The 10721-nt window shown below is 35.6% G+C and overlaps 1 protein-coding gene across 3 annotated transcripts in view; it reads right to left on the minus strand.

Annotated features, from left to right (window-relative positions):
• Window positions 1-3652, minus strand: part of upf2.S (UPF2, regulator of nonsense mediated mRNA decay S homeolog) — a 45344-nt gene extending 41692 nt beyond the window's left edge. Inside the window, exon 1 of one of the 3 annotated variants that reach the window (XM_018254453.2) lies at window positions 3030-3244. The gene's annotated coding sequence lies outside the window, so the exon portion shown is untranslated. 3 annotated transcript variants of the gene reach the window in all.
• Window positions 3653-10721: the final 7069 nt, after the last annotated feature.

Here is a 10721-nt window from a genome sequence, read left to right on the forward strand (position 1 = left end):
AAGACTGCCACTTGTATTTGGCATATAGCACATAGTAAAAAATTTATTTTTATTAACTTTTAACCATCTCTTTTAAAAGGCACAGCAACACTTCCAAATGTTTTGCTTCGTTGCATTCAGTACAGAAGTACACATATGTTTCTATGGTTTTACAATTGTGCTACCCTTTGAAATAGAACATTTGGACAGGACCCCGCATAGTAATTAACAGGGCCATTGGCATAGGCAAGTCATTAGTTCAAAGAATATCTAGAAGAATAAATGAGGGTCCATTACAAATTTTAACCTAATTTACCTATAAGATGCCCCCAGCAGCTTATTCAAGACTATATGTGACTAACCATGCACAAACCGTGTGAGATTGGACTGATTTTGACTATTTCAGCATGTACAGAACTCTGGGTGGAGTGGTTGCAACAGACTGGCATGAGATCCTACAGGGATACATTTACTTAAATTTAAAAAAATCAGTTCAGCCAATATTCCTTACCATCGGGAGGATAGGACAACATCAAATAAAGAAGTGAGAGGAGCCACTGCAACAAGCTGAATAAATATAATAAACATCTGACAATTTAGACCAAAGTCCCATCAGCTGGATATGGCCACCAAAAATGTCAAACTAAGCCAATCAAATGTAAGGACAAAAATAATGAAATCTTAACCTTAATGTTTGCATAATAAAAATTAGAATAGAGCTTCTAATTAGACCTCCTGGTTGTTTTTAATGCATTGTTATTTTTTAAGTATAGTCTTAAAATGTAGTATGTACTACTTATTTCACATTGGATAAAGTGTATTACAATATATAGGCTGCTTACAAAAGCTTAAAAACATACCAATGACAACCTTTAAATTATGTTTTCAAAAGTGGTACAAATCAAAGGTTAATATTGCTTTAACTATATGTAAGTGCTTCTAAAATCTAAGTTTATTTCAACTTACAATAAAATGATGGTTTACCAAAAACAACAAAACTTTGGTAGAATCTGCACAATTTTTGCAGGATACAGATTCATCCCAACCCAATCTAAATCTTTATATAATGTGACTTAAAAAGCTCTAGACTACTGCAAAGAACACTATTTTCCCCATCTAATGCCATGTATTTTAATAGTGCTCAGATCTGAATATTTTGATTTGGTTCACTATTTGTCCAAATCTTTCATGTAGGAGACTTTATTTGGCGAATTTTTTTCATTTAACAGGCAAAGTATCGCAGATACAAGGGAAACCATTTGATGATATTGTTACAGCCCACCCTTCTGTTATCTATATATCTGTGCATGTACCCTAGAGAGAACTCAGAGGGTTTCAATATACAAAAGAAAAGGAGGCATTTAAACCAATTTTGAGGACACAAAACTAATCATCCACCTTGTGTTTTGGTCCTCTAAAGAAAAAAAAAAAGGTAAAAACACACTGCATTATATAATAGATCCAAAAATAATCTGCCATTGTTGTCAGCAAATATATGATTTTACATCTAAATATAAAACAAAAACAGGCTGTTATAACTGTAATATAGGATGCATGGATATCTACGCTTCAGCAAAGTGCTTTTAAAACTGGGCACCCATATACAATTAGGTTTTATATGTAATTCTGCAAAGGAATTTAGGAGGACTTCTCCACTAACATGAAAATAATTAAAAAAATAATATACCGGTACAATCAATCAAGGAGAAATCGTTTGATCAAACGATGAAATCCTTCGGATCAAAAGATTCGAAGGATTTTAATTGATCGATCGACAATCGAATGGTCGAATAGTCAAACTAATTTTAGTTTGAATCGAAGTCGAAGGTCGTAGTAGCCTATTCGATGGTTGAAGTACAAAGAAAATACTTCGTTTTTTTTACTTTGAATCCTTCACTCGAGCTTAGTAAATGTGCCCCTTATTGCGGTAAATTCTAATCTCACACTTGATACATCTGCCTAACTTCTACCATCCTTATCTGTTTGTTCCTAATGTCATGCAGTTTTTTCTGCAAGACATTGAATCAGTTGATCCAGCCTGCTGCATGACTATTTTAAAAAAATAGAAATGTTCTTTTTGCAAGGCTTTTGACAATAATGAAAAGCATGCAGGTTATGTGTGGCAACCTTGTAATCAAGAAACCCCTCATGGGGGCAAAAACAAAAAAAAAATGGGTTTTTTTGTCATTATGCATCATACCAGTGCAATCAATTGCTGAAAATTCTAGCGAGATCAGGAATTCACATGTATTTCTTTATTTGGTTGCCAGATCACATGTTGAAGATAAATAAATCTGCAACTTATGCTTTGGTTACTTCAGTGACAATTAAAGGGGCTGCTACATGTTACTGGGATGCAGAATCTGTACCCTTTGCAGTAGGGCAATAACAGACTTTCAGACCATACATTGAATGGTAAAAATACCACTTTCTGATACATAATGTAACACAGGAGACAAGGAATTTCCCTGTGGCCAAAAGTCCCGGCTAGAAAAGTACATGACACCCAGGCACTAAAATGTTCCTTTTGTACTAGTCAATAAACAGAATAAGAATATCATTTATTATATTCCTAGATATTAAAGCAACTCACTCATGTATAAGACACACTTTCTATCTCGACTTGTTGGGGGGGACCCGATTTGTAGTTTTATGTGTTTTAATATGAAGTACTCAATAAGGGTATCATTATACAAGCTGAGAAACTGCATGGATACCATTTCTGTAACTCAGCATGTACGGCCAACATGTTAATGTGCAAACAAAGGCCAAAGAAGTCCCCTGAGATTTGCCAAAAGGTACACACTACACAGGAAAGGGGAAGTAGAATAAATAAATATATTTCCAAATTAATTTCGGTATAACGTCTTAACACACTTGTAGTATCTTTACATTGTGCAGTCAAGCATCACCCCCTAATAATAACAAGTGGGCATTCCCAGTCAAAACCATCAGTACTTTGCTTTGCTTGAAGGTGCTTTGCCTGAGCTGGGATGGGTGCTACACAGCTTGATATTTTATACACGAGTAAGGAGGCAGGGATGTCTGACCTACAAACATCCAACTTTGCAGAAACTGCCAACATCCACCACCGACAGACGAGGTCTGAGGGTCACGGTTCACTAGAGTTGCACAGCCACAAGCTGAATTTGTTTAATGCACAACTTGTCGTCACGTTGCGTCTACAGGTTGGGGAGAAAGATGTCAATGGAGGAAATCACACTGCCGGAACGTTGAATCAATCCGCAGCGCTGTCTTTACCAGAGGAGGCGGAGTGATTTAGTAAGAAACGAATGGGAAAACCGGTTTCCAGGCCCGAGAGGTAGTGGCCCGACCGTAATCGTTTACCTTTTAATTTGTAAACCCTCCGTTCCCAGCACGATTCCGTCCTGAAGACCCAGGTCCGAGGCCAGCCATACCACTGCTGTTGTAGCAAAAGAATGAATGTCGTTGCGCTTAGTCTATAAGTCGAATTTAAAAGAAAAAAATGAACTATAGAAATAGAAACGCGGGACTTGGTATAAAGCAAATTACTGTCAGTGAACAGGCAACCATGAAACAGCTAACTGGAGGACCCTGCAGGCCCCGGAAGTGTGGCGAATGTAGAGGAAGCGGAAGTGCAGAACTGTTGTTGACAAGCGTTGGTTGGTGCTGTAGTCAAATGATTCGCTGTCAGGGTTACTTCCTGGAACTGAACCACATTGATATGTTATCGTCATCTGGCAGCTGTGAGAGGCTATTACATTTTAATGCAATGGTAGCAGCGGTGTGCGAGATTTTGTTCATACCACGCGCGCGAAGTCTAACATTTTCTAAATACAAATAAACGTTTTTTATATTAAGACATGTCAATCCATTAGGCAAATGCTGTGGTATTTCTGGCCAATAAAGCAGGTCAAAAAGGTATCAGACCTGCTAAAAGAGAAAAGGGAATTGCAGGGAGAAGTAAAATAAATCCAAAATATTTTTAAACATTTAAATAGTAAAAGAAGTAGGCAGAATAAGAACCTAAACATCAGAGTGATGTAAATAAGTTGATAAAAGTAGGGAAAAACAGATATTTTGAACTTTTATTTTGAAGGAGCCAGCTAATGAAATTGTTTCCTATTTAATAGAACCAGTTAGAGGGGATAATAAGGGTTAAGATACTGAAATACATTTTAACTTCAAGTCATACTACTATGAGTTTGTGCCATCATGGTTTTATTAGGGTTGCCACCTAGTGGCTTGGCCAGTAAAAATTATTATTGATGCTATTAATACGGAAAGAAGACAAACACATAGGAAGGCTGGTTTTTTTTTTTTTTCAGTAAAGGCGGCAACCCTAGGTTTCATGCACAATTTTTTTTTACCAGGCCTTCTATGAAGAGGTGAGCAATAGTCTACGGGGGTTATTTACTAAGCTCCGAATACCCGAAATTCCCCCGAAATCGGAAAAATTTGTGATTTTTTTTTTTATGAAATCAGAATTTTAAAAAAATCACAAATTTTTCGGAATTTATTAAACCCTGAGGGCTAAAAAGCCCGGATATAAAAACAGGGCTTTTTGCTGCTTCTATTCATCACCAATTGCTTGAGTATCTGAGTGTGGGTCATGGGTAATAATACTAATATTATAATAAAATTATAATAATAATAGGTGTGGGACCCCGGTGATACAGTATCAAACAGTATTTTATTGATTAAAGTAAGGAATATTGGCCTAGAACATAATATTTGTAATTGTATAGAAAACTGGTTTAATTTTTGCAAAGAGTGGTGGTGGTAAATGAAACATTTTCTGATTGGACCAGTATTGATAGTGGATTGCCACAGAGGTCTTTCCTTTCTCCTTTGCTTTTTTAATGCGTTCATTAATTCTTAGGGGCAAATTCACTAAGATTCGTAGTTGCGCCAGGCGTAACTTTGACGCACTTCGCCAGGCGTAGTTTCGCCAGCACTTCGCAAATTCACTAAAATCCGAAGTTGCGCTCAGGGGTAGCGTAAGGTTGCGAAGTTGCGCTAGCGTTGATTCGCTAAGTAAAGCGAAGTTACGCTAGCGAAGGCTAATTTGCATAGGGCGCCAAATTCAAATTTCAATGGAGGAATACGTATCAGCACTACAAATGCCTAGAAAACCTTCAATTCATCAAATAAAATTTTTATTTTGCCCTACACATGTGCCCACTGTCTAGGTAAGTTGCCATGAGTCAGGAAATGTAGGGGGGAAGGAGGGGAGCCCCAAAAAAATTTTTCGATCTTTTTCAGCCTATCACCCATAATGTAGAAAACACGCCAGTCAAATTTTGACTTTTTTTGAAACAATCCCTGTCTATTGCGCTTCGCCAGGTCTGAGGTGGCGAAGGAAGTCTAGCGTAAAAGGTAGCGTTCAGTACACTGCGCGCGTTAGTGAATTTGCGTAGTTATGTCGCTAGCGAAACTTCGCCAGGCGTAAGGGTGCGAAGTAACACTAGCGAAACTACGCCAGCGTTCGTTAGTGAATTTGCGCAGTAACGAAAATGACAAACGCTAGCGAAGTAACGCTAGCGTTCGGCGCTTCGTGAATTTGCCCCGTAATGAGATGGATAATGTAAGTACTGTCTCTGTTTTTGCATACTTAAAGGGGTTGTTTGAGTTGACTTTTAGTATGATGTGGAGAGTAATATTTTGAGTCAAAATGCAATTGATTTTCATGTTTTAATATTTGTGGTTTTTAAGTTTTTAGCTTTTTATTCAGCAGCTCTCTAGTTTGCAATTTGAAAATCTGGATGCTATGGACTAAAATATCCTAGCAACCATGCATTGATTTGAATAAGAATAGGAGAGACCTGAATAGAAAGATGAGTAATAAGAAGTAGCAATTACAATACATTTATAACCTAAAGGTCTACACAGTTTAGTATTGGTAGTGTGTGTATATATATATATTATATATATATATATATATATATATATATATATATATATATATAGTGAATAAACTACCCCCTATTGTAAAATATAAGGATATTATAAGTCACAGAGGAGTTCCATGACCATATACAGGTCATGGAACTTTGAGGTTACTTCTAATCTCCTCATATTTTCCAAGAAGGGGTACTTTATTTATTATAATACACAAGTTTTAGTGAGTCCTGTGACAAAAATGACATCACTAAGCTCCGTTTATAACTGATGACATTACTAAGAACCATTTATAAGGATACATGTATAATTTACAATATATACTTTATCAAGATCTTGGAGTCAACTTCAAGATTTAGATAGTTTTAGTCAATCGGTGTGTGGCCTGGTGGCCAGACGATCCTGATATATATATATATATATATATATATATATATATATATATATATATATATATATATATATATATATATATATATATATATATATATATATATATATTAATATGTATTATGTATATTGTTCATTCGCCGGGGCATCAGTATGTAAAGTGAAGAGTAAAAGCAGCTTGTTAATGTTGATCTGATCTTTTGGACTACATTTATAATGTAGCATCAATAAAGAATGCCACTTTTAGAACAACTAATTTTGTCCCATTCTACCATGCTACAGTTGGGCTTGGAAAAAACGTAATTAATTTTGGGGAGAGTAACAACTTGAAACCCACCCACAACCCTCAATTAGCCCTTTAGGTAATTCATCCAGCTTTGTCTCCTGGGATGTTTCTGATGTTTAGGATATATCCATCTTGAGTCCCTAGATGCAAAATAGTGCTTCTGTTAATCCCAAAAGAAAACAGAAAAAGTTCTTTATTTAAGTAGCAGGGATTTTATTCACAAGATGGTGTAAAAGAAAACTGAAGAAAGATTGTAAAAATTAAAATTGTAAAAAAAATAATTCCAGAGTTGTTGTTCTGTGCCACATATATTGAATTTGGAGTAGTATTTGTGACTCAAAAAAGCCTATGACAGTTGAAAGTAAGATTTTTGGTATTATTGACTTCATTTTGCTTGTACAATTAATGCCAAATTGAAGAAGATGCTGCACAACAGTTTGTGGTAGAGTGATGAATGAACAAAATCTGAAGCAAGTTGATCAGTTTCGTTAACATAAGAAGCACAAACTTTACATTCTCTTTAAGCAAATCGAAGTTTACAGTAACTTTTCTGGTATTAAAATGAAATACAAACTAGCCTACTGCGCGTCATATTATATTTCCTACACAAGCAAATCATTTATTTTTATTCAGAAAAGCTAGCGTATGCCAATGCCAGCAGTGTATATATGCAATATTTTATAACCTATTGAGATGCACAAAGAGGATGATGTCGAAAATTTTTCCTATAAGCTACATTATAAATACTGCTATGATCAGAAAATTTAAACTAGTTATGTATTTGGCAACTGAAACAATTAAATATGATTCAATAGAATACATGCCTGCTTCTAGGAATTAATTTTTAATTGCTTCAAGGTATTTACTATTATTATTGTTTTTGGTTCATGATATTGCATGATTTCATTGTGATTTTTTTATACTTATATTCATTATGCTTCACTTTATATTAGGTATGCAAAACACTGAATCTTCTAGAAAACATGGTTATTAACAAACCTAATCTGAATCCTTAAAATTAGAGCAAGGTTGTCAAGGCAGGAAGAAGCACTCCAAATAATTTTATGCTTCATCTACTGCCATAGTTGCTTTACTATTTACTATTACTCAGAAACTGTTGGGATTAACAGTTTATGGTCTCCTTTCTTTACAAACTCTTATGGACGATGTTCAGGTGCCTTCAAAGGCACCAAATCAAAATTTTCCTTCAAGACCGATCAACAAGCCGACCGATATGAAAGTCTTCTGCCGATATCGGTCGGCCCTTTTCCCACCATACATGCACCAAATATCGTACGAAAATTCGTTTTGTATGATATTATCTGTGCGTCTATGGCAACCTTTACTTTTATCTGTCCTAGGTTTGCTGTGAGATGAAATTACAGAAAACTACTGTTTCTAAGAATTAGAGATGCACCGAATCCACTATTTTGTATTCGGCCAAACCCCCGAATCCTTCACAAAAGATTTGGCAAATACCGAACCGAATCCTAATTTGCATATGCAAATTAGGGGTGGGAAGGAGAAAACATTTTTTACTTCCTTGTTTTGTGACAAAAAGTCACACAATTTCCCTCCCTGCCCCTAATTTGCAATCTGGTACAGATAAGATTTATAGAAGAAATAGTCCGATTTTTTTCACCAGATTTAATTAGCTTTGATCTAGCAATACAAATTGAGTGTCTGATCATTGGTTTTGAGTGGGGCAGGGATGGCAAAGTGCTGAAAAGGCAGGGCAAAAGAGTTGCTGTAAAAAGATGCTGTAAAAAGTCAACAATGGGAGTATGAGAAAAGGGGGTAAAGAAGTTACAGTGAGGTAATTACATTTTTATATGAAATACGTGCAAAACTACACTACTAAAAATATGGTACAGATTTTTTCAAATGATTTTCAAATAATAAGTGTGCATTGCTTGGGATGAGCGGTTCTACCACTGCAGCATTTGCATAACTGCCTCTGCTGGGAAGATGCTTACAGGTTACAGATGGGCCCTTCATCCCCAAAGTATATGTCTGGTGAATGTATATTGGTGCCCTGGGCAGCTGTTGGCACTCCCAGTGTGGATGGCATTTAAAAAAAATAACATTACCCCCAACTGGAGTGCAGGCTCTATTAGCCAGCACCTATGGTTAGGGAGAATATATTTTGGCCCTTAAAGTAAATAATGTGAGTCATAGCATTTAATGAGGTCACACAACAAAGAAATAATAAAATATATAATGTAAAAAATGTCAGTTTAAACAATATTTATTGTAAAACTTGTCATTTATAAAGCTTAATTCAGCTATTGTTAGTAGTTTGCTCTTATATAGCAAATGTGCCCTGAGGATGCAACATGTTCAGTTTTATAAATGCTTAAAATTCTCTAGAAGGAACATTTTTACCCAAGACAAAGCTAAATGAGCCAGTTGTAGGAACAGTAACTCATGCATACTGCTTAGGTCGTAACACTACTAACTGCACCGCTGAGTAACATAGCCTAAATCTCACACAAATAGAAGAACATTTAATACACATAATTAAACCATTTCTGTAGTTAGAACATTGTATATTTAAGGCAGTTTCATGTTCATAATTAATCTTCCTGAGGCTAAACTTTTTACAGTGCGTAATCCTTTTAAACAATGAGACAATAAAGGTCATACAAGTGTAAAGGACTGCTGACAACCTCCAAGTAGACAAATGTTCTTTCATAAATGAATACTATATGGCCTGTGGACTAGACTAGGAAGAATTAAATGATTGTGGTGAACTGATATTCACAACTGAGCATAAAAAGCCATAAACAAGTATTAAAAACATTATCAAGTACAGTTCTTATCTAAACTAATATCAGATACATACCCCCATATGTAATACAAGGCACTAAATTTGCCCAGGAGCAGTAATCCATAGCAACCAATATGATGTTTGCTTTGAAACAAGTGACCAGTACATGCTACCTGCTGATTCGTCGCTATGGGTTACTGCTCCTAGGCACAGTTAGTGCCTTTTATTACATAACCCCCATAGAATGATCTGTAAATAGTTGGAGGCTGATTTTTAGGTGTGTCATGAATCACTTATTGCTAAAACTCGTTCAGTCTGGGTCATCATACATTCTTGTTCCATGATATAATACTAGAAGGACAAACTCAAAGAAAAAAAGAAAAGCATGAAATCTGTAATGGGTGACTGCAACGGACTGATCATTCTTGAGAAACAAAGGAAAGTTTTGCTCACCACTATTTTTTAAAACCATTTGGCGGGGGTGCAATGAGGCTGTGATCACAAAATACATATAGTCAAACACAAGAGTCCTCTGCACTCAACCCATTATCAATATATTTAAGACAGCGACATTTTGTGCATACTGCTACTAAAAAATGCCTTACCCTTTAAACAAAACAGGGATTGTTTGTCCATATATTGCAATATATTTAAGCTGGCCAACTACGTCATCCCATATCTGGCCAGTCCTATGCTCAATTTTCATCTGATTCATTAAGAATTCTATGGTTTAATTATACATTTTATAAAAGGGACGAATAGGTTTTACCTGCAACTTAAGTAAGTTGCAGGTAAAACCTATTCGTCCCTTTTATAAAATGTATAATTAAACCATAGAATTCTTAATGAATCAGATGAAAATTGAGCATAGGACTGGCCAGATATGGGATGACTTTGACGTAGTTGGCCAGCTTAAATATATTGCAATATATGGACAAACAATCCCTGTTTTGTTTAAAGGGTAAGGCATTTTTTAGTAGCAGTATGCACAAAATGTCGCTGTCTTAAATATATTGATAATGGGTTGAGTGCAGAGGACTCTTGTGTTTGATCATTCTTGAGGCCTAGAATATTTAAATATATACAGTATAATATGCATAGAAACCCCAGTCCAATTGGCTTTCTAATTTAGTTCTAGAAATAAGTCTTTAATGATCTTTGTATATTACATGCATGCTCTGTTTGCTATGGTTTACAGTATTGAAGTATAAATGGGATAGTAATCAAGCCCAAAATTAAAATGTAAACATTGGTTTTATGCCAGTGGCTTTTTGGAAAAATAGTCATCATATGGGTACTTGATGACTCACCTTTCTGCTTTGGTAAGCTTATGCAGTGTATAGACTAGTCCACAAGCCACCAACAACACATACATGAGTACCACATTGGGCACACTTGGTACATCTGCTTCTA

This window comes from Xenopus laevis, chromosome 3S (assembly GCF_017654675.1).
Source record: "Xenopus laevis strain J_2021 chromosome 3S, Xenopus_laevis_v10.1, whole genome shotgun sequence".
NCBI classification, from domain to species: domain Eukaryota; kingdom Metazoa; phylum Chordata; class Amphibia; order Anura; family Pipidae; genus Xenopus; species Xenopus laevis.